This window comes from Venturia canescens, chromosome 3, assembly GCF_019457755.1.
Source record: "Venturia canescens isolate UGA chromosome 3, ASM1945775v1, whole genome shotgun sequence".
In the NCBI taxonomy this organism is placed as follows: Eukaryota; Metazoa; Arthropoda; class Insecta; order Hymenoptera; family Ichneumonidae; genus Venturia; species Venturia canescens.
Window position 1 is genome coordinate 5451289 of NC_057423.1, and position 24854 is coordinate 5476142.

The 24854-nt window shown below is 45.0% G+C and overlaps 1 protein-coding gene across 1 annotated transcript in view; it reads left to right on the forward strand.

Moving 5' to 3' along the window:
* The first annotated feature begins 432 nt into the window (after nt 1–432).
* LOC122407742 (homeotic protein antennapedia-like) overlaps nt 433–24854 on the forward strand; it is a 145725-nt gene continuing 121303 nt past the window's right edge. Inside the window, exon 1 of the mRNA XM_043414154.1 lies at nt 433–475. The gene's annotated coding sequence lies outside the window, so the exon portion shown is untranslated. The remainder of the gene's footprint in view (nt 476–24854) is intronic.

Genomic DNA, 24854 nt, shown 5'->3' on the forward strand with positions numbered 1-24854 from the left:
TTCGACAAAAACACTTTGGTTTTCATTCTTTCTCACTCTACTCACGCTCTCGTCGGCGTATAATTGCTATACTCGTGCTCACGTTCGTTCTGACGTGTACATACTGACGTTTAAAAACAAGCCTTCATTTACCTCATCGTTCTTGCTCGTGGCACTCGTGCCGATCGTCCATCGTGCCACGATAACATTATTTTTTTTCTTTGATTTACCCACCGGACGTGCAAGGCCTTCCCGGGGATTTCTTTCATCATTCAGAACTACGGAAAAACTGGAAAACTTTTTTTCACGAGGGAACACACCTTGAATAAGGAGAATACCAGGATTCTAAGGACGCTCGAACACGTGAGAGATAAAGGACTTCGGATTAGAAGAGTGCCGGGAATTCTGATTGCAATACTATGACCGCGAGGGAATGGAGACTTCTTCCGCTACCGGCAACCCTCTTTCGCTGAAAATCCGACTTCGCCGCAGTACGGTAAGTCAGCTGTACCCGCTTATGGATATAAAATCGATTGCAGGGCCGTACGATGAACTACGTCGTCAATGACAACGCGAATTACCTTCAGTACCGGGTTCAGAAATAATTAATCGAACAACTTAATTATTCGATTATCGATAACTCCAACGAAATACAACGGTTTACCGGATTACAACTTCACCTTCCTTACGTTAGGCTCCCGCCAAATTGCCATTCGCTCGAGCACATGCTCCGTCGGATACCGAACAACCAGCGCGCTGAACTTCACGTGGTTTTCTCTCTCGCTTTCTTGAACTTTTTCAAATTCCATAAATCGTTTACAGAAAAAAAAATCCTCGATTCTACCTTAAGATACATTGGTCGATAAATGTTGTCAAAAAAATCCAAGTGACCACGTGCCCTTTTGGATGAATCGAAGCAATTCATTCGCTTGGAAAACTTGGTTGATTCGAACGTATCGAGCTCGTCGTTTTCTCAGTAGCTCATTATTTTTCTTGTAAAAGTAAACAAACTTTATTGACACTTCACTCAGAAAAAAGGAGGCTTTGAAAGGGAACGTTGACGCATTTTGTTGAAGCATAAAATGCAAACAGCACAAACTTATTCAGACTCGCATGTGCGATTTAAGCTCAACGACAGACGAGTTTTTGAAAAACCGAGTTTTGACATAAAATGCCAGCAGATAGAGTTCAACGATGGAAAAATCCGGTCGAAAAGTAAAAGCTAAAAGATCGAGGCTGCCGGTGCAATGAAAACAGTCGCGATGTATGGCGGGGCTCCAGTGACGGAGGCCATAAATAAGGATCCGACGGTCGGAGAGTCGGCTGCATTCGATGATAAGCGCTCTTTCGTTCTTTGCCTTTTTCACTTCACCTTTTTCTACCCCGAGCCGAATCGAGGATTTCGACGTCCTTCTCTTGGAGCTATTCTCCACCCTCGTTCTCTCATTTATGTATCATATCTCAAGAGCCCAAGGGAGGAATTCTCGAAGAGAGGGAACAGCAAGGAAGGATATCGAAGGCTTGAATAGTGAAAATGGTTACGCTCTCCAATAATTTCGTTGACGTTACAATTTAGAAATTACCAAAAGACGCAAGTCTTTTCGCAACTCTGTTATTCTTTGGCGCAACGAAACCTAGCGCTGAATAATTTCGTCCTTCGATTCCAACCGCAATTATAACCGCACACAAAAAACTTCAATTTTATCCGATTTTCTGACGAAAAATTTCGGCAGAAATTCGCTCGCCACAGGATTAAGATATCGGAGAGCGGGTAAACTTTTTGATTTATTTATTTCCTCGAATCTCATATTTTCTCAGGCAAGCTGAGAAAAAGTTGTACGTGTTATACGACGATGTTTTTGTACAAGACGCGTCACGTTTAGCACTCTCGGTGCTATAACCAACACTTTGCTCTTGCGCTTTCCGCCACACCGTCAGAGCGTAACTATAGGTCGGTAACGCACCCCAGGACGTACTACCCCTGGAATATAACGAATAGGTGGTCGCCGTGCAGCGTCACGGTGCCCCCACGGGCAGCACGAAACGCTCGTTTCTCATATCAGTTTAGCTCCGACACTTTAGAGAACTTGGTATGGCGTTCGTACCGACGTTGCTGTTTCAGCCACGAATACGTTGTACCCGGAGGGCTGTCGCAACGTCACCCGACGCCTGCTTCAACCTCTTTTCACTTCTTTCTTCACCCAGACGTGGATTTTAGACGAAAGAGATAAAACGTGAAAGAAAGATGGAGAGAGAACCTAAGAAGACAAATAAAGAGGGGAGGGGCGAGAGGGAAAGGAGTAACCAAAGATTCTAGACCCCTTAATTCCACCAAATCCTTCACAGAATCTTGCACCCCTTTGCTAACTCGACATCCAAGCCTCTCTTCAAGAGTGTTGCTGCTTCCTCCATCTCCACGTCTCTCTCCCTTTTCCTCCTCTATCTCGAACGTCTCCTCTTTCTCTTTCCCTCCTCATCTCTATCTCACAATGTCCTCTCATATTCGGAGGAGCACGGGAGAGAGAGGGGCGACGAAGAATGTCCCGCGGCCGCGAGATAAGTGACGCCCGAAAGTTAACAAACCTCCGCACCGCATGATGAAGAGTCCGTGCGCCCGAGGTCCTCGATCAAACTTGCTCTCGAGGACGAGAGGGAAAAAATGATAGTGTGTAAGACTCGGGATGCACGTCCGTGAGGGCGAATGTGCTCCTTCCGTTTAATGAAAATATGGAAAAATATTTTTCATCGTAACTCGTTTACTTTTGTCGGCCGGTATAATTCTCCATGTGCGAAAGAATTAATAGCGAATTAAGTGTAAATGTCTTTTTACCTTGGGAGGCGATTTCAGGGATAACGAATGGGAGAAAGAGGAGCGGAGGAATGAGGGAGAGAGCGAGGGTGGAAAGAGAGGAGGAAGAATTTCCTAGAGATCATTTGTCAGGACGGTATACTATTCTCATTTCTACAACGCAGCTCGCTCGTGCAGCGTCTTTAATCATGATTAATTAGCGAGTTGCTAGCAGAGCGAGAACGCACGGAGCTTGTAAACCCGACGGTGGTGTCGAAAAATTTATATAACCCACCCCTCCGAGGATTGAACGGGCTCGCGAGCTGCGGTGACTCCAACGAGGAGGCACAACGAAAATCGGACGAACTGCGAGGTCTCGAAGACCCAAACGGACTTTGATATTTCTTTCCTCGTCACGAAGATCGATCGGACATGACACTCGTTCGGCCACACAATTGTCTCACCACGACCGAGTCGCGTACGTACGAATGACTCGCGAAACGCATAAAAATTATAAAGTCTCCGTGTTATCTTGAATCGTGAAAAGGAGACTGGTAATTTATTAATATCGTAGATGGGCAACAGCGGCGATTCGTTACGCGGGGAATTAGACCTCTCGAAACGACCCCGCAGAGTGTGCGGATTTACACCGGCTCTAGAGCCCGGGCTAAGTTTAAATCTCCCTATTTCCCGTTCCCCGCCTTGCGTCTCGTCCGACGCCACTAATTATGGCAAATTTATCGTTCTTGCTGGTGTCCCTGGTCGTCGAGGCGAACGTTTCATTGATCCCACTTTCATCGTTCTCCAGGTTCGAGGTGGATTGCAGACCTTTCCGTCATATACGATTCTCTCGGCCATGGCCTATCAGTGTCGAATGAACTTTACACACTTTTCAATTTCCCCTCCACCGGGTCACTCAATTTTAGTCTGTTTGTTACCAAACATTGAACATCGATCGGCACAAATTCCTGTAAAATCCAATATAAGCTGCTACTTTTGTCTCCAATTTCTTCACTGATCTTGAGATTGTGTCATACTGAGAGTAAAAAATCGAAATTCGAGTCAGCCAAACAGATTCGTAAGTATTTGAAAAAACGTGATCACCTCGAATGATATTTACCACTGTTTTTTGTGGGATATTTTTCTTCCTAACTGTACTATTAAACAGGGAAATAAATGTTGATTCAATTCAAGTTTCATCGATATGGCTTCTAGTTTTTAATCTAAATGATGAACGCGATGAAACACCCTCGTTGAATTGAAATAAACGATAACACATCGAAATCTAATGATACGAGCGTTCGAGTTCTCGAGCAACAGAAATTATATCGAGAAATAACAGCAGGTCGAAACTCATTTTGGAATTTCCGCTACAAAGCTATTCGTAGGTCTCTTTGTTGGTAGCGGGTTCCGCATCACCATCAATATTTCTCCCTTTATCTTTATCGCTGTGAAATAGGCCGATTCAAAACGTGTTGAATGATGCAAACATAATGATCGCTTATCGGCTTTCGAGTCTCTCGTCCCCAGGAGCATTGGAAGGAAGTTTAACAATTGGTTTGCCGAATTCCCAGAGCGAGGAGGTTTAAAGAATGTGTTGCGACGACGGTTTTAGGGTGGCTCTCCATTACGCCTCGTATACTCGGCTCTTGTGGGCATATAAAGCGTGGAATAGCGGCGGAAGAAGTTGAAAGAATGAAGTGGAGAAAGAGAGAGAGAGAGAAAAAAAGAGTGAAAATCGAAGACACGGTAATAACGCGGAGGCGACATAGGTTATGGCGGTTGGTGAACGTGCCAGGGGAAAAGGGCAGAAGAGCGAAAGGGATGAGGGTGAGAGACAAGCAGTGGCGCTGCAGAAATAGCGTGGGGATATAATACGAAGGCAGCACGAAACGTTTGCGGGACGATGACGCGGGTGCAGTCCCGTTGGCCCACACGGAACTCCCGTTTGCTCCATCCTCGTTCAACGCGTTGGAGCTTCTCGCCAAGCAAGAGTTAGCTTTACGAGTATTTAAATGCGCCAATTTCATAGCCATAACGACATGGCCGCCGTCGGATCACGATCCACGCGCTTTCCGTCTTCTCCGTCGGTTAACTTAACGCACTTACACGTTGTCGCCTGTCTACTCCATTTCTCTTAACACATTACTCACCGGAAAGATAAATTACTGACTATGCGCGGCGCTGTGATCGATGCTAATATGGCGGACGTAAGACGCCTATTAATTTGACAGTTTTGCACTCTCGTCCAAAAAATTGTACGGCATTTTAATCTAAAAGATTTGACACGATCGAGGATCGAGGACGAGTAATTTCGAGCGTCGCATTTACGTTGTCGTTATTTGTACAAAGCGATTCTCATTTACTATTTCTCATTATGTTACGTCGAGTTTTTGCCGAGGGGACATAAAAAATGGTATTCGCATCGAACAAGCGTCGCAAACCGTTCAGATTCCATCGAACGAATCCACAGCAGTAGTTTTTGCTTCAATACATCTTACGGCCAGACTCGCGAGTTTATGGTGTTTGCGCAGATATTTTCTACGGTATATTCTTGACGTTGAGATTTTTTCTGGTCAAGCCGAGACGAGATGCAAACGTCAGTCGATACAAAGGGAGGCGACCCCCGAGGGCGAGGAAAAACTTGACTTTGTTCCACGGACTCGAGCCGCAAAAATATTTTTGGCCCAAGGTCATCGGCTTAATTGCGTCACCTGTTAGACCGGGCGACGTCCCGAACAGGAATTCGGGATTGTCGGCGCGGCAGGTAAAAGTTCCGTGACTCAAAAAGCTCATTTCCCGTCTTTCTCACTCGACGCGACCCTGACCATAGCAAACCTCATCCCCCCCGAATTGACCGTAAATTACCGCAGGAAGACGCACCCAGTTTTGCTCGGAGGGAAAAAGTATCTCGTTTCCGTATAGCACAAAAAGTGTGCAACACCGAGTGCGTTAGAAGGTAACGGTAACGGCGTCCTCGCTCGCGAACATCGCGACACAAGTCCACCAAGAAAAGAGGCGAGCACAAACTTCTCGGCTCTTCGGAGATTCTCTTCCATACCCACGGCACGGCTCGTCTCCTCTCACTCGCGAGCTCCTTTTCCTTTTTTCGTTTTGCAAAAACGGGGGAAAGAGAGAAAGATGCAGAAAACCGTAGCAAGAGACATTCTGGCGAGTAGTCACGTTCGGGGTTCCAGTTTGCTCGAATTCTTCGATGTCAAGGCTCTTTTTTCATCCCATACGGCAATATAATCTCTCGTATTTTGCTCCAAGTCTCGAGCTCGATATTCTTCAACGTTCGGGACTTGAATTCACACTCCTCAGTCCAGTTTCAGAAAGAATTAGACGGCGGATTTTTTAAGGAGACACGAGAGAAAATATTCAGCTTCGCAAATGACGTGGAACTCGTAAAACAGCGATTAATTTAATTAAAAATTCACCTGAAATGTTTTGTCATTTTGTTGAGTTTCTCCGTCAAGCGATCTCAGATTGACCAGTTTCTTTGGTAAATCGTCAGGTTACAGGATGTGAGAACGGGCGAATGCATCGTTTATTTTAATTGGACTCTGCTCATAAAGCTGTTCGGTCCGTACTTTTATTAGTTTTATCGATTTAGAGTAAAACGTTCGATAGTCACGTGGTTAGGACTCTCGTTGAATTATTCTTTTTCCAAACATTCATCTCGTTTCTGACTCAACCCACTCGATTTATCGGTGACAGCACTTTCAGGCCTCTGATAGCTCTGTCCTAAGTGGCTGCTTATTTATTCCTCCTCATTCTTACCGATTCGGCTTTTATTTTGCCACATGAAAATCGAAATTATGCAAACGATGAATGAGAAAAAGATTGTGGGTTCTTATGGGAGGAAAGGAACAATGATTGTCGGAAAATTACTCATGCTTGGGCACCAATGATGACATGTTATTAGATCGTTGTGCACGTGGTTGCAGGGTTCAACAAACAGTTCTCCTCGCGTGCACGTTAACCCCACAATGCCCTCCTCCTTTTTCCTTCCAACGGTAATATAAAAGCGCACAAAAGACGACGTCGCGTGAAAACACAAAAATCATCCGAGCAATACGGTTTTATGGCCGCGAGTACTTTCGAGAAATTTGAAACTTGGCATCAACTCCGCATCAGTTACGAATAAATTGTCTGTTGAATTTGAGAAAGCGATTTGACTTTTTCGGAGGCGTGGATTCGAGCCCATTGTGTTGAATTTTGAAAATTATTATCGTTTTTAAAATCATTTATGCTCATCGCTGAGAGGCTACAACGAACTATAACGAAATAGCCAAAGTCAAAAAGATTGTTTCAAAATTTACATTCGTACGACGACGTGTGTGAAGAATCTTTTAACTGCGAGTCTGTATAAAAGTAATACGAACGAGATCTCCGCGAGAGAAGTCTCTCGTGGCGTTTCTCTGTGTGTTCGTTCGCTACTTTGAGCGAGAGTTGTCGCGATGCGACACGTAGATTGTCCGATACACTTTACGAGCATCCAACTTGACTCAAGTGTGTCCTTCTGGTTACGTGTATCAAGATAGTTCTCATAATAAGTCCGCATTAGCGACGATCCTTCTCGCGGTCTCTCTTTTGCCTTCGAGTTTGAAGAGCGAGCGCGCCCTCTGGCTGTCGCTCCAACGAATTAACCAGCACCAACGGTATTGAATCAAATGTTAACGAGATGTAAGAAAACGCTTCAAACTTGTCAGACAACTGTCAACGCAGTCAATTAACGAGGCTATGGGTATTTATACGCCTTTGCGGTCGGTCATACACATCATCGACGTAAATAAAGCCGAGTGAATCGTCGATTTTCACAATTGTGAGTCAGCGATCTGACGAGCATTTTCCGACGGTGGGAATAAGATCGTCGGAATACGACTGCGTCGAATGCCTTCGGGAAAGTAGCTCAATCAACGAAATATTTGACAAGGCACGATGGAACGTACAGAGCGCTATCGACGGACACGATTGCTCCGATTAAGTTGCAGCAATCATTTTCACCGATAATTCATTAATTGAGCGATAAAACCGAAGTATTTTATGTGTCTTTTATTAAACACCATTTTTCTTCTACCGTGTATAACAATGTAGATGGGACTCTATACGATTTTCCCGCATTGCGCATTGCAGAATTAAAAGAGCTCGAAGTTATACGTATGCATATGCAGGAATTTAATCTCCCAGAATCAACGTTTATCTAGCGCGCGCACTCACTCTCCGAGTTCGCACACATAAACAGTTCCCGGGAGTTTGTACGTAGCCCTGGATCACTCTTTCTCCCTCTCTCTCCCTCACTTTTACTGTCTCTTTTTCTCAGTGCTCCTGAAAGTGGGGACTTTAATATTTATGAAGATTTTTCCTCGCGTCGAGAGTCGTCGCGAGCTCGCGCGATCTCCCGGACTCTTCTCTCTCTCTCTTTCCACCTCCTTTTTGCCTTTCTCTCTCACTGTGTACCCTTTGTGGGTGCAAAAGCGCCGCGCTCCCGCATTCCGCACTCTCCTGTGACTGTACCCATATAAACGCGTGCGCGCTAAAATCAACGGGAGAGAGAGAGAGAGAGAGCGAGAAACACGGTACTGTTGACGGTGTGCAGTACTCAACGATTCATCAATGCTACGTTTAAAGGGGTATCGGTGGAAGCTTACTGAAGAAGTATATGAATTCCCAAGAGTTTAACTGCGATTATGGAAAAAACGTTGCCAGCAAAAAGAACCGTGGCATTCTAGCAATCCGGGCAATGTCTCGATTCCCACTGTTATAACCGACTCGCTTATCTCACCCTCCGATAATGTAATAGCCATTAATAAAACTCCGGAGTTTTATCGGCGTTAGCTGCGGAAAGAACGAATCCCTAATTTGTAACCTAATAAAATCAAATTTATGTACTGACCCATGAAAATAAATGGGCCTTGTTCGGGGATAATTGATCCTAAAATCGAGCCAATTCAATTTGGGCATTAATCAATATCGTAGAATACCCGCCATTGGAAAATCCCTGTTACGAATTTCCAATCGCTATATCTGTAAGAGTAGCATTTTCTCGAATGATCGTACAAAAAAATGTTACAAGTGTATCCGCGAATGCGATCGCGAGCCAACGAATCGACTGTTTCACGATTCCACGTCCAGATTTACCGCGTCGTGACGCAACATTGCAACAATGTAAGTTCGCATACACATACAAAATATGAATAACCGGTGATAAACAACTTTTCGTAATTGTTGGTGCGCGCGACAAGACATAAATCTTGGCGAGAGTACGCGCGGGCTCGCGGGCGCGCGCGCGCGCGCGCGGTGCAGAATAGAAGAATTCTTGTCCGGGGGTCATGAGGCAGAGTCTGAGATCACGTCGTAGGCTAAGGTGTGTGTACGAGTGAACTGAGAAAATATGTTTTATCACTTCTCTCATGCGTGAAACCGCGCTTGGTAGCCGGGACTTTTCAGCTCGCCAGCGGCCAGAGACACAAACGCGCACGTACGAATATTCATATAAACGATATTTTAGCGCGTGTGCGTACGAGTTTATAGAGAGATAGCGTTGAGAGAACGGGGTTGCTCCCGGAGAGAAAACAGCGAATAAAATGCATAAGGAAAGAAGAATTCGCGCGCGTGTGTGCGCGCGCATTTACTTGTATGTGAAAGGAGCAACGTCAACGGTACAAGAGTAAAAGCGCGAGAAAGACGAAACGTTTATATACGCGTTGATTAACATTGGAGGGCCCTGAGACACCTGCACCTGTTATACGAGCCTCTTTCATTCCTATATTTGCCCACGAGCTCAACAGAAATATACCCATTACTTTAACTTCGTGGATTTATATTTACACATACATATTTATTCGTGTATCAGAGGCAGTGCGCACTCGACACACCCTGGCGATGATAATCGCATCATTCTTTCTTCTCTCCGTTTAGACTAATTTTAACGAGGCGCTTTATCCTTCGCGCGCACAATAATGCCTTCTGTATTTTATACAATGATCACCGGCGTACATACCGGAGCGGATCACTTATCGAAAATATAATTGGCTTGGTAAGCTTAGAGCTACTTTTATCGTGAATTACTCGGGCGCATTGTGAAGCAAATAAGTGTAACCGTAATTCGCGAAGAAAAATTAATTCGTAATTGATTAAACAATTAGCTTCATGCACCAGCGAATTCGCATTATTCGCGGGGAGAATTTTTACAGAGGAAATATCCTATCGCCTGTTTAATTCATTGCTTTGTCTTATCAGTTGCGTTCTGTTATTTAATTACTCGCAGTGTGATAAATCAATGATTCGCACGAGCATGAAAAATGGCTCACTTTTTATGCAGAAATCGCGATTAGGCACGTGGCAATATGAACGTGCTTTATGAATAGTACGAAGAAATTCAACAAACACATTGTCATCTGCGGTCGCTATTCAACGTTGACATATTTTGCTTCGTGAAATCGAGTGTTTTTTCGATTATGCAATCACTTGAGACTTCAACTCTCCAGGAACACCCGTGCAATTATAAAAAACGCATCGTTGACTGCGGAGTTACTTCCGAAGATACATATAGAAAAACAATTATATTAATTGGAAGTGAGATAAGGCCCGTGAGCGAAGCGAAGAGACGAGACATGCAGAAGGGCTGCTATGGGGGCCATCGTCTGCCAGACTCATTCACATATGTATATATTTATATAGCGCACAGTCACTTGAGCGGGCAATCACGGAGTGGAACGTTTCCTGTATAATATAACGTTCGTCGAGTTTGCGTTACTTTGCGAGTCCTCTCGGTCTGCCAGCTCGGAGCGTTAAGGTGCGTTTCTATTTATGGGGATTCCCTCAAATGGTTTATCCAGCATACAGAAAGATGCATAAGGATCTTGCGTGAGTGAGTTCCAGAGGGGAGCGTTTCAGCGGAAAATTCACTTTGAGTTTGTTCTGTGAGCTGATGCTGTTTCTTCTAAAACGAGAAGAAGAGCAGCTTGCGTTGAAAGTGGAAAAAATCTGTGGAGAGGAGTCGAAGAATGGTGAGAAAAGTGGCGATTGCAGATCGCAGCTTGCCTCCCAATGGCACACTATTCATTGTTATATTTCGTGACATTGAATACTTCCAGGATGGAATTGAGAGAACGTTGTTACCGATACAATAATTACTCAGAGGGTGGACGCTCGGCACACTCGAAGTGTATTATAACGAGCCCGGTCCCCGCCTGCCCGCGATAAAATAAGAAAACGGGTTCGCGGTCTCGTCGTGGCGATTGCGATAAAGCCGTTAAACGATAACGAAACGCGAAATGGGCGCTTCTCTCCTCCGCCTTTTTCCCTCCAGCGTATATACATATCGAGCGAGGAAGAGGGGGTGGGGTTGGGGGGGGGGGCGGTGTGTGTTATATCGATATATATATATTTGCTCGTACACACGAGTTTTCGTCCTCATCGGGAACGAGAACGAAAGGGGAACGAATAATCGAATGAAGAATAAAGTGACCGTGCGCGGTCCCGCGAGAGACACCCCGCGCGGCCACGAGGCCTATCGACGTCTCTCTTACGCAAGTTCTTTCTTCTTCTGTTGCCGTTGCAGCTTCCCTTTTCGTATAATACGCTCACTGCATCTCGTCCTCGTCTTTGTCGTCGTCCTCGTCGTCGCGCGCTTCCTTCATCTCATCTCCTCTCACTCTCTCCCTCTTTCTCTGTCTGCTCTCCCAGTGTTTTCCGTTCTTGCTCCCTCGCAGCTTCGCGCTCTTTCCTCCTTCTTACTCCCTCACCTTCTCTCGTTTGGCCTCTTGGGGCTACGGATTTACGCATATACCCATTCCACCTCGACGTACCTTAATTAAGCGTTCAAGAGATGAAACTGGTTCCCGAGAGAGAGACACTCGCTCCGTCGTACTCTCTGTCTCTGCTCTTCTCTCTCCCTCTTTCTCCTCCTCTTTCTCTTACTGCCCAACGTACCCTTTACGTCCCTCCTGCGAACTCCGTTGTTCTTTCCCTTTCTTGTGCGCGGCACACATGGTGCCCGCGGACTTTGCGTTTCGCGGCGACGGTTTACTCCATTTGCGTCTCTCCCTCTCTCTCTCTCCCTGTCTCATTTCTTCTCTCTCTTTCTGATCGCTTTATACATGCCTGTGTGTTTACTCGTACGTATTGAATGATATACTTATATACACGCGGACTTCTATCGCCCACCGCGCATCGAGAGAGCCTTGAGAGAGTACGGTACACGCGACGGCGAGCCTCGAGAGTGATCAACGTGCAAACCGAGATCAACTCCGCCAGACTCAATTGCTTGTATTCAATTAAATCTGACATATTTCACGTATCTCTTTGCAATGAAAATCGCTGTAATTCATCATTTTCAGCTTAAACTATTTCAAATACTTCAATCATTTTTTGTCCTCCCGCACTTTGACAGATTTTTCATCCTTCGAGTAAATTTGTTGAGGGAGTTCCAGCCCCTCATATTTCGCTACTAGAAATTCTCAATCGTTCTGGAACTTAAATTTGGGCAAACGATTCAAAGTCTTTATAAAAATATCGTCTCAAAGTGGCAGCATCCGAGCAAGAGATTCGAGCAAATGGTTTCGTAAAATCCTCGATATTCGCGTGCGTTTCAAATGCATTTGTTACTGTTATCGCGCTAATTGCTTCCGAGCTTCACCTTCGGCTGTGCTCGAGACAAATTTCTTCTAGTCATGAATCACGATCGTCAGCGTGATTCGTACGATAGCTTATAAAATTATTACAAAGGTGGCGATAAATCTTCCACGATGAAAAATCCGGTAGCGAAGTGCCGAGTCTCGAGTTTTCCTGCTGTGTATTTCGTTCCTAGCGCTAGTCAGCGTCGAGACGGTGGTACACGGAATCGATACAAGCGCTTGTGCGAGAAACGAACAGCGAGAATTGCATCGATAGCAAACGATTATTTATATAGATATGTGTTTCCAGTATCCCAGTATCTCATTTCGCTCTCACCCATGCACGAAAGAGCGTGTGCAGCTGTTAGCACATAGGGAAATAGTACGTCGATTCTTAAGCGAACCGCTGGTACACTCGAACGCGCAATAACGTATCGCGTCCAAGAAAAAAATTCTTCTACTCCGACGCGACGTAAAAATTCGTAATTTTTGCAAAATAAATTGAAACTCTGAGTTTATCTACGCGTACGATGGTAAATTCTGTGTACAAATTATTTACGAAATGCCGCTTTTTGGTCAAATTAATGATTCAACGCAAACGCACGGTCGACGATCAAGATCACTGATTGGTCATTCTTTCATAAACGAAACACGGGTTTTCGGTAGTTCAACAAAACACTAAACGCGTCAAATTAATTTGGGAGGAAACGAACTATTTTCATTTTTACCCAACCGTTCATGATTGTTTTCCACCGGAGAATGAAAATCTCATAAAAAGTAAAAATCTATAAAAACGCACTCTTGTCACCGCGACTTCAAGCAGGTGTCTAATCAAGAATGCAAATGGTTTCAAACATCTTGCGAGAACGCCCCGCGGGCGTGAGATAAAGATGGCTGAAGACTGTTGAGAAAAATGATGGATCGTTATAACGAGAACTGTACAATATAAATGAGAAAAAAAGAAGGAAGAATTCTCTGTCGTTATTAGCTGAAATAATTATTAGCTCAAATAATAGAGCTTGCAGGATTGTAAGCTCGTGAGAAACCAGAGGCACGGATGAAAAAGGATGTTAAAAGGACTAAAAGGTGAGAGCTCCGATCGAGCACACCTTGATCGACGGGGGTACGGAAAGGAGAGGGGTTATGTGTAAATGGGGAAATGCGAAGAGCGGCGAGAGGCTAGAAAGAGCAAGTCTGTCGATGTCGGTGTGTGGGTGTAGGTGTAAAGTGAGCATTATGTACGTGAGATATATAGCTCGGGAGTTTGCGAGGATAAGTGAGCGCGGTGATGATGGTGGTGGTGGTCGATGGTCGTTGGTATAACGATGTCGAGGGGGGTCGACACGAGAGGGGGAGTGGTCACCGTTCTCGGCGGAGAGGCCTCGTGTGTGCTGACCTATTCGTTTCTGTGCCGTTGCCGCGCGGGGCACACACTGCAGTGCATTATGGCCGCTCGACATGGTCCAACCGATCTTGTGAAATATCGTTCCTCACGCAGACGGTTCATTTAATTTTTCAAAATATACGATTGAAGATCTAAGAGATCCGGAAGTTTTGATGTTGTAAATCGGGGATCGACAACTCATCGAAACCAAATTAAACTCGTTCGCGAAGGGTCTTGAGTTTAATGATCTATTTCTTTGAAAGTTGAGCCGAGATTGCGTAGCAAGAGTCTTTGAAACGCGCGTGAATTTGGCTGAGAATCAACTCGAATAAATTCACCGAGGTTTTGTCATGAAAATATGAATTATGAGAAATGAAGAAAAAACAATAATCTCGCGAGGAAATTTCCCGTCGATAAAACACGTGTGGAAAGATTAAAATCGAGCAGGTGATCGTGCGCGGATATATCGCGAGGGTGACAGCACAGGGTGAAAGAAGCCACGGTACGGAGTCAGGTTTACGGGAAGCAAGGGAAGTTGCTCGGGAGGTTGGTTAAGTGAAGGGAGTTCTTCCTCGTTACGGAAACAATGGGACCACCGAAGCAACACGACGATGTAAGTAGTGCGTCTATATGTGTATTGAGAAACGTGAACATGCATAGGATCGTACGGAGGGGGAGAGCAGGGTGCAAGTACGAACCCGGAAAGTCTTGTAAAGCCCCGAAGCAAGCGAAATAAGCCACGCGCGGGTGTATAGTAATAAGCCAAGCGCGATTCGCAGAGTCCAAAGAGCCAAAGGCTTCCGAGCTTCGGTTCCCATGCACTAGATCGGGAAGGACCGCGTGGCGCGCGTCCGTATTCGTTCTTGCAGTTGAAAGGACACTGCGCGCGATTCGACTCCAATTGCGTACACAGATACACCGATTGCGCCGGTGAACAAAGCGGCTCGCATGTTAACCACGAATCACGAAAATGAATGTGCTTTACGCCCTTTTCGTCAGTACAATTTCGATATAGTTATGTCCCTGGGAACTATGCAGAAAGGAGAGGCAAAAAGGACTTCTTCGAATACGCGTTCTGCCGTTACCGAAAGTGTGCAGTCGAGCCGTCCATATGCGCTTGTACGCGTCCGTGTGTGTGTGTGTGTGCGCGCATACGCGGATAAGCTCAGCTTGAGAGAACGCGAGCATGTTGTGTATACTTTGGAATACGCTCGAACCTGGATTAGAGATTCCAGTAGAGGGTTAAAACGCTCTTGGAAATGGTTACGTCGGCATGCGATTGTACCTGTATGCGAGATATCTGAACTGCCGGAACACGAAAGCATCGATGTACGTTCACCTGTGTTCGTGCGAGTCTGTGCACTCGTACGTGTGCTCGAAGAACGAGCATGGGTGGATTTCGTTCGAATTGTCGGACACACAAAGCCACTGACACTGTCGAGACTTCGCTGCGAACCTGTACTCTGCTCCCTCCTATAGATATTCCTTACCGCATTATGTGCATATTGGGGAAAAAAGTACACGGGGAAAAGTCGAGATTTGTGACTCTCTCGACTCTCTTCCTGCACTCTCTTGCGGTGCGATAATCAAAATTGCTAAATTCCTATTTAAATAACGCATTATGCGGCGGTACATACGCATTTCCATAATCGCCATACAGACATTCTTAGCTCTGTTACGGGATGTTAAAATAGTGATGAATTTGCTTGATTTTATCACATGCTACGTTAATGTTTACACTAAAAATCCACTCGTTTTTCATGGCTTCATATATATTACTTGAGGTTCGTTTTTTGTCGCTTTTTTTCAGAGAACCGTAGCATATGCATGAGCTGCTGAGCACAGCTCGCGTTCTCCTATGAAACATTTTCGTAATGTGTCTAAAAATAATGGACTTGACCAGGATGTATAAGATAAAAATGTGATAAATTGAAAAAATTATCGGTGGATTAGAGTCTGCCTGGGAGCAGCGAGCACTTTCGTGATGATTCAATGGTTAGCTTCGATCCTATTATTACCGGTGGATGAATAGAATTTTTTGAAATGAAATTTGTAAAATTTGATAAATTGATAAGCTCTGATGATCGCAATGAAATTCGTTATAAATTGCTTCTGTTGACGAATGCTGTTGGGACGAAGATTCTCGTTAAAAATTACCATTTAAATAAAACGCATGATCGTGTATCGCGCATAATCTGCATTATTATTTTAATAGCATATTATTAAGACGTTTGAGCTACCGAGAGTATGCGGAAAAATGCATTTTTTTCCTCCATTTTATCGTAGCAATTACGATGAAAAAGATTACATTGTTGCTGCACGTGAATCGTTGAATATTTCAAGAGATTAAGTTTCAAATAAGTTATTAGTGAATTATTTGAGCCAATTACCGCAGGGTGGAAAGACGTCGAGGGTAACTCACCTCCATGCAAGATTTCATGGGTCCGTGCTGTGTGTGTGGCCAGCCAAAAATGCTGAGGTATGGTTGCATGGGTGGGTTTTATGTATTCGGCTCTGGTTATAGGGCCTTCCATCGCCCCCGGGCGCCGCGTCCGTGTTTCTCGTTCTTTCCTTTTCCCACCGCGGCGAGAGACCCGAGCGCTTAGAGAGTAGACGAGACACGATCCCGGCTGGGTCCAACCGGTTGCCCACTCTTTTTATGCCGCCATCTTTTCATCTCCCCTTTTTTCCACTCTTATATTAGTATACTACATTTACCACCGTATGACGAGAGAAACAAGATGAACGTTACGAATTCTGCAGCTTCATCCGCTCCTGAATCAATCTCACGCAGAAAATATCAATTGTTTCTCATCAAAATATATGACTTTTATACCAAAATATGATCGACAAACTTCCTGCTACTAATTCATCTTTGGATCCAACAAAAATCGAACACTTTCCGAAAGATTCCATTGAAAATTAAATGTTTTCGAATCTTCAACATCCAACGAAACATTTTGTCCATGCAACAATATATTTTAACGATTTTAAATCGCCGAGAAAATCGTGCTGGATACGTGCTCCGTGAAACTGTGTGATTCTAACGAAAAAAGTATCCATAGAATAAAATCGATCCTATTTTATAAACAACGACAATAGTAATTGAACAATTGACAATTCGAGCTCCGCACCCAGATCTCGTCTTATATAAATTCATAAATGAAACAAGGACTGCTAGCAATTTGATTCAATTAGAGGATTCGCATTTTTAAGATGCAACGATGATATTTACGCTCGACATGCTAAGGATACGTGGCAGCCTCTTACATACATGTACACATCCCAGTGCATAAAGTGTTTGTGTGCGCTCTCGCACGACCTGCATTTGAGTAACCTACTTACAACGCTGCCGGGGTTTCTATCTCTCTCGCGAGCTCCTTGCACACTCGATCGCAATGTACCATAGAGCGTCGCATCCCACTTCCACGTATTCTCCTCTGCCACATGCACACATCGATTATACAAGCGAGCAAGAATAAGGCGCACACGTTGCCACTGTTCAGTCAGAGATACATCCAAACCGATACACTGAAAAATCGCGTTTATAAATGTGTGTGTGTGTGTGTTTGTGTTTGTGCGTCTTAAATTATGGTGTGGTATAACATTCACGCATTAGGAATACGTAAGGTACTGGGGCTCGCAGCTCTCTTGCCTTCGGAATCTTCCAGTATCCTTGCGAACGTAACTGTGAATCTAGCAAAAGATAAAATATTATCGGATGTATGAAAACTCGTACGATCTGATGCCAATTGAATTGTCACGTGCTTGAGAATCGAACGACGAAAGGCAGCTGATGAGACACAGGAATATTTAAGGTGCCAGTTCCTGATGAATCGGTGCCTGAAAAACTCGTTAAAGTACGATTTTTTGGTTAACAATTTCCGTTCTAGAGAACTGACGATGTTTTTGGATTCGAGAATGAAAATTTTTCAAAATTTTGCTTAAATTGGTCTTGATTCGACTTCAACAACGTCGCAATCGAATGAATCTTGCGGGAATCGATCGCGTTTTTAAGAGCTTTGGCATTATGGAAATTTCTAGGGAGATAAAAAAAATGTCTTCCTTCGAACGCGCAAAAATTTTGGGTATTTCGTCTACGTGGATTGTAAATTAATGAGGAAAATTGGACATTTACGTTGGATTCTCGAAGCATTCGTGCCGGGAGGATCGTGCCAGTCACGACCGCGTCGACGAGTTATATCGTTATAAATTAGCCGCTTCGATGACGCAATGCTTTATATAGGCAAACCGTAAAGACGCGTTCGACAGTCTGTGTAATAGAATAGCTCCCGAACGAGAATGTTCGTATACGAATACACGGAGGAATATACTTGCATAATTTACATTAAGCAAAGATTTCTCTCGTTCTCGGCGGAAAGGAGCGAAAGAAGAGTCTCCCGTTTCGTATTATATCTGAGTCTTGGTATCTCGGACAAACGCTTATTCTGCCATCCGGAACAGGGTTTCTACGGTCTCAAAGTGCATTTTTAATCGTCGGTATACGATCGTATTTTTTTCATAGCGCGTGCAAAGTTTTCGAGCTTCGAAGAGAACCGAAAATCCGCCCCTTGGATTGCACAGATTCCACCAAATTTCTTCTCTCCCGGGGGACACAAATGTACGTGAAACGCGTGGTGGAGATTTGTGCTCGAAAAAGCGACGCGATGCTCGGCTAAGACATTCAGTTAGACCGATGATTAATGAGATGTGTAATTTGCAAGACGCACGAAGCTGAGCAACCGCGTCCAGTTCAGACTTCTCTTCGTTACATCGAGGATAGTATTATACGTATGCACGCATATACATACATTCTGTGGAGAGTAGAGACGCCCTACGTGATTATGTCTCGTACCCGGCGCTATAACTAATTGCATCGTTTATCTTGCGTCCTTATTAGTCGGTTTTCGAGATCAATTTCTTCAAACGGGGATAATAAGGGACGAGAATATATACGAAGCAGAGAAATGACGTGTTAAATATTGAATGATGAATTTCGTAAAATTTTTTAGTGCATTCGACACTTTGGATTACTCGGAACATTCAAATATTTTAACATAAGAAATCATCATTGATCCATGGCTCGAGTAATGTGTCTGAAATTTCACGAGGAGAAATCAGAACGAATATTCTTCGTTTAGGAAACTTCTTGCGAGCGGGCGATTAAATCGGAGCGTCGATCAGCGGTTAATAAATCACTGAATAGCAGCGAAATAATCTTTGAGCTATTTCACTAGCTGTTCTCCAAGAGCGAATTTAAAAAAGGGATCAAGGGAGAAACGAGCTGTGCGAGTTGGTGTTTGCCTGGCGAAACGAAGAGACTGTTATTCTCGTGTACAAAGTTTCCACGGACTGAACTGACTCGTGCGAGTGTGTGTATACGGGCATAAGCAAAAGTGTATAAGGCATACATTTGTATACACATAGGTGGATATATACGCAGGTCGAGAGCTTATATTCACCTGCCTCTCCTCGGTCGCGAGCGCGGGGCGCTCGCGATCGCCAGATTCTCTCCCCGCTCGCGCACCGCTCTCGCCTGGCGTAACCGGCTCGGCAGCATGTCACCCTTTGCGCGGGTGACTCTATGCTGCTGTTGCTTTAGCCTGGCTGGCTCGTTGGTTCCTTTTACTTCGCAGTCGTGTCACGCCTTGCTTTCGTTGCCCACTAGCACACGCGGAATAAAAGCAAGCAAGGATCAAGCCCCGTCGTCGCCGCGCGTCGTTCCTCTTCGTGTGCTCGCCTCACGGATCCTCAGCACATTTTTATCTACACGCATGTATATTATAAAAATATGTTGCTACGTATGTATGGGAGTGCATGTGTATAAATTCTTCGGGGGACGCGAGGACTCACAAGGCGTCCGCCTTCGCGTCCGCCATCAGCAGGACTCTGCGAATAACTCGATGCAACTTTCAAAAAAACACAATAAAAATAACAAAATAACACGCACACACACACGCACACACAATGATGCGATGATAAAAATAATAATGTTAAAGAGAAAAGGAAAGTTCCTGAGAATGAACGCGCGACAAAGGCGAATCGAGAGTGCATGAAAAATCAAAACGTCGAGGCGTTTCATTGGAACGAATTCCTCCGAGATATTCATCCTCGCCATACCCTCTGCGTTCCAATGTCAAATATGTGAGCATTTTACGATCATCTCATTCTGCATTTTGGCAGCGTACGTTCTTCTACGTTTTTATTCATTTTATTGTTTTTCTTGAAAACCTACGAGCGATGCGATGCAATTTTATATTCTCCGATGCGAGTATATACCGAGTGTGCGAGCTTCTTCGCCGATGTAACAGTAGAGTACAAGAATATTCTGTCCGGTTCACGTGTTCGAACGAGCGTTTACGAACTCCCTTGTATTCCGGAGCGAAGACATTCGCGTAGCAGTACCGCGCAACGAGGAGATTAATTCATGCTTTTCGTCCTTCGCAATCAAGGTCCCTGGTGCATCGTCGTTCATCGGGCGCTATGACCGACCTCTTTGCTAGGGCACTATGAAGCGATTCTCACGAGAATACTGAAAAGGTTTGTCAGAAAGTTGCGTAAGAAGAGGGACATATCGATGAAGTGAAGTTGGAGGGAAGAATGTCGCGTGGTGATGCTACAAGAAGGGCAATTAGTCGGTGTCCTTCTGCGTAACGCGAACAATCGCGAGTCTCACACAAAATGGCAGGAGAGAATCGTCCGCGCGGCCGCGTGGGGAGGATAAAAGTTGCGTAAATTTTGGTCGATCTCACAGATCTTCGTCCAATTGGTAGATCGACGTTGGCAATTCTTCTTCGAGGTGCATACGCACCCCATCGGGAGAGAGGAGAGACCTTGCGAAGGACAGGAGCGAGTCGATAGGCCCAATCTGTCAGGACGCGTTTTCCTTCTTTCTCTCTCACTGCCTCTTTCCATCTCGTTCCTTCTCCCAAGTGCTCCAAAGAGTGTACCGAGCTCACTCGAGTCCTCGTAAACACACATTCACATCCACACACGTGTAGAAACGAACAAGATTGTACACGAGCTGCAAAGCTGTTCCTGCTCCACGAGCTTCGCTCCCGCTCTCTCTCGTCTCCTCGTGCGTTGTTATGTAAATATGGAAAAGGTTCTTGATTCATGCATGAGCAGAACGGCATGAATCTCGTTGTCTTGTCCGACGAGCCGTGAAACTGATGCATTTCTATCGCCGACTCTCTCGTCGCGCGCGATCCTCTCAACTGCTCCTTTTCTTGCCTCCCCCCCCCCCCCCTTAACATTCTCCGATGCTTTACTCAAAATTCTCGTTCTGTCGCGTCATCCTGCCACCGAGCTGCAGGTTAAATACCACTAAAATCTTTTTTGCGGACCTGGAAGTACGCAGGGAACGCGCGACGATTGCGAATTACAGGTTGAGTAACGAACGATTTCGTTTATAAATTCGTCTATAAATTTTTAATATCAAATCGATGGATATATATACGTAAGTAGAGGATTGTAAGATCGTCTATTATTGCGGCGCTGCCCGTCTCTAGGTTACACGCAAAAGGCACCGCACACACGCACATATGCATGTTTATATTAACATATGCACGTGAGTTCATCCCCCTCGGAGTGAAAAAGGCCTACAGGGATAATGCCACGACATATTTTATGCCTTCCTCTCCGCCAGGACACCGATATTACACCCTGAATTACCTACGAGGCATATATAGAGCAGTTGAAACCGCTCCTGGATTGTCCGCACAGACCGCTTTCTCGCGCTGTGAACGTTGCATTCGCCGCGTGTGGATTTACGCGAGGATGCAGTCTCGCGATAAAGCGTTTACCCACGCGCGTTCTACACGCCGGTCCCTTCTCGTTGGCGCACGAAAGACGATTTCTTTCCCTCTTTTCCTCCTTCTTTATTCATTTGGTTTATTCTCTCTCTTTATGCACATCCGCACGCTCCTGGTACTCCTTTTGACTTTACTTTTCCCCGGGATCACACGAGCCTCAGATTTGTTAGTCTTTCTGCACTCCTTGTGGATATCCTCAGAATCACACTTCGCTGGTCGCCTCGCAACACCATTTTTTCTTCGTTCTACTCCTCCATGCATCGAATCCTCCGATCGACTGCGACGATTTCGCGCAATTTTTAGGTTCAGTGTTCCGTGGACATTGAAAGGAATCAGGAATTTTTCTATGGATCCTCGCCTCGTTTTGTTTATTTGACGATAAAACGAGGATACCGATTTGCCGGTCAATAAGTATTTGACGATTTTTGAAAAAATCCTCGTGTTCCCATCAAGCATGGAGTTACTTTTTAATGAAATTCTGCTCGACTCTTACAAACAAAATATATGTTACATTTTTTGACTGAGTTTTGAAATTTTTTAAAGAAAGCCAAGAGAAAAGTTTCATTGGATTTATTCCTACAAGAAATTTCCGGATCGAAGGCGCTTTTAGATACTCTTCAAGATTTCCCATCTCGTTTTACTATCCAGCGAGAGAGAAAAGTCTCTAATCGGCAAGGCCATTTGCTGCTACTCCACTTGCCAGAACGTGCGTGAGTCGGTGGGATCTTCTGTCGATCTCGTATCTTCCGGAATATCGCGAAGTTGCGCATAAAGAATAAACTCTCGATAATGTATATAAATATACATGGAATTGGATATATCGGCTTAAAGAGGCGTATAAACGGAGTTGGATATCGGGATAAAAAGCTAACTGAACGGGGAACAAGCGCGGAGCAGGAAAAGTATTTTTGTAAGAGTATCGTCGTCCGGAGGCTCGGAAATGAAACAAGTTCGCGTGATCTGCCATTCGAGGGGGGCTGTACTCTGTGTCATGTCCTCGTATCTCTGTAAACACTCGATGTATATTCAGCTCTACGACTTTCAAATATTAACGTGTATTAGTACGTCGATTGCGAAGGAATAAAAAGGCGTAATTTGCGGAGTTCAACGCTTCGGAATATCGGACTCGGGGCTTTTTCATTGCCCGGAGAATTCACGTACTTCGCGGTGACAAGATTCGTCCCGCGACGTTTCGTAGCGCGTGTGTGTTGTCGCGATATGTGCTCGGAATTTCTCGTTTCAATTAGTATCTCACCTTTTGCTATATCGGGCTGTATACAGCGACACCTTGTCCGTATTATTTATACAATTTTGAGCCTATAGATATACGCGGATCGTGGCTGCTCCGTGTTATATACGAGACGAATAAGAGAACGAAGAATCGAGCGCGTTAGGAAGCTGGACAAAATTTTTTTTCACCCAACAACATCTCTCCGGAGCAGCTCGCACGCCGGACGAGAGAAGCCCGTTTGTCTGAGAAGCGATCGCCATGGGGCCCGGATGAGATATATCCCCGGAACGGAGAGTCTTCCTCAACGAGCTTCTCCCTGAGTGATCCCATTGAGGACCTTCCAAGCATTATTTTCTCTCATCGTCACTTCTCGGCGTTCCTTCCCGACGCTTTTTTATCAGCGGCTCACCCACATCCCCACTCCCGCGACGTCCCTCCCTCCCTTTTTTTATTGCATTCCCAAATCGGTGCAGCATCGACGAGCGTCTCTCTGATTGAGTCAATTCGCTTCGACGTCGTCGCGTGACCTAATTTCTCCGAGTGCACGAAAACTGGAATATGGAAGAAGGTCGCGAAATAACGTTCTGCTGTTTCAACTGAACTTGATGGAATAAATGCCGTAGAATTTCGTTGTCATGCTGTTTCATCATTTTTCCTCTTTCCTTGACTTTTCTTTGATTTTATTATTTTGTTCATAAATTGACAAAATTTGTGGAGGAAATGCGGAAATATTTTGTTGAAAACAACCAGCAATTGCGGTAACCATTGAACGCAGACGCTCCGTATCGTCTGCGTGAATTGCGTTCGTCCGTGTGTGTGTAGTTCCCTGCAGTCGTTCACCACCTGCTAGGTATATAAAGTATTCTCAATATTGAATATCGCCAGCTTAAAATTCCGAAAAAATAGCTTTCAACGATGAAGAATAATAGGTACAAATTTTCGCACCATTTTGAGGTGGAGCCCAACCGTGCAATCTTTACGGGGTCATGAAACCCCAGAATTCCGGATAAAGTCCAAGAATAAGAATCGTAATAATTTGATTATTTTTCAATTCACAATGTCTTACGAGCGTTGGCTTAATATGCAACTAAAATATGGGAAAGCGAATACATTTGTTCGGAGTGAGTCGTAACACAGAGTGCTGCTCGCTGGCTCGTGTCACGAAGAATTATGGCTGAGGACAAAGTCGTCTTTGAAGGGGTACGAGGAGGTGCCAGGGGTGGTTGGACACACGGGGAGCAGGGGATGGAGAACGAAAGAGAAAGAGAGAGAGAGAGAGGCTAGGACTACGCTGTTCTAACTATGGTAGAAGGAGAAACCAACGTTGAGCGTAAATCAACATTACTCCGCATTAGGAGTGGAGTTGGCGTACTATTCCGCGTGTGTTGTGCGGTTTACTGTACACGCATATACGTATATGTAAATATATATGCACACAGGTATAGAAATGTACGTACGAAGCTATACGCTAGACTTTAGACCGCCAAGGTAAACTCCGAGGCCCCAGGGAGGGTGATGAGAGTGAAAAAGAGAGAGGGATGCGAAGAGAGGCCTCCTTATCGTACTCGTGTGGTTTCGTGAGTGTTTGCTCACCAAGGAGTGTGTGCGAAACACGAAACCCGTGACCACCTTGCGGCGGCTCGGTCCCGATACAAATGCCCTCGTCGGTAGGTCTCCACAACCACGAGCGAGCGCGCAGAGTACGTTGTTGAAATATACACGTATAGAGAGAACGAGGAGCGAACTCAAGGCTCCTTCCTTGCCATACTATACCCCACTTCTAAGTTACTTACGTACTTGGCCACTTAGGACCTAGTCCACGACTCCTTTTGCGTACCACTCCCGCCGGTCCAACCCCCTCGCCAAATCTTGCCCACAATTCCCTCGTTAATCACTCACTCACAAACACACTAGCTTTCTGTTTATTATCTTTGGCCATATACCATTTTGCGAGAAGGAACACTGGAGAGCGCAGCCTGGAGTGTCACCGATCGTTTTCTCGTGGCGATGATTTACGAGATTTTTCGGTGTCTCT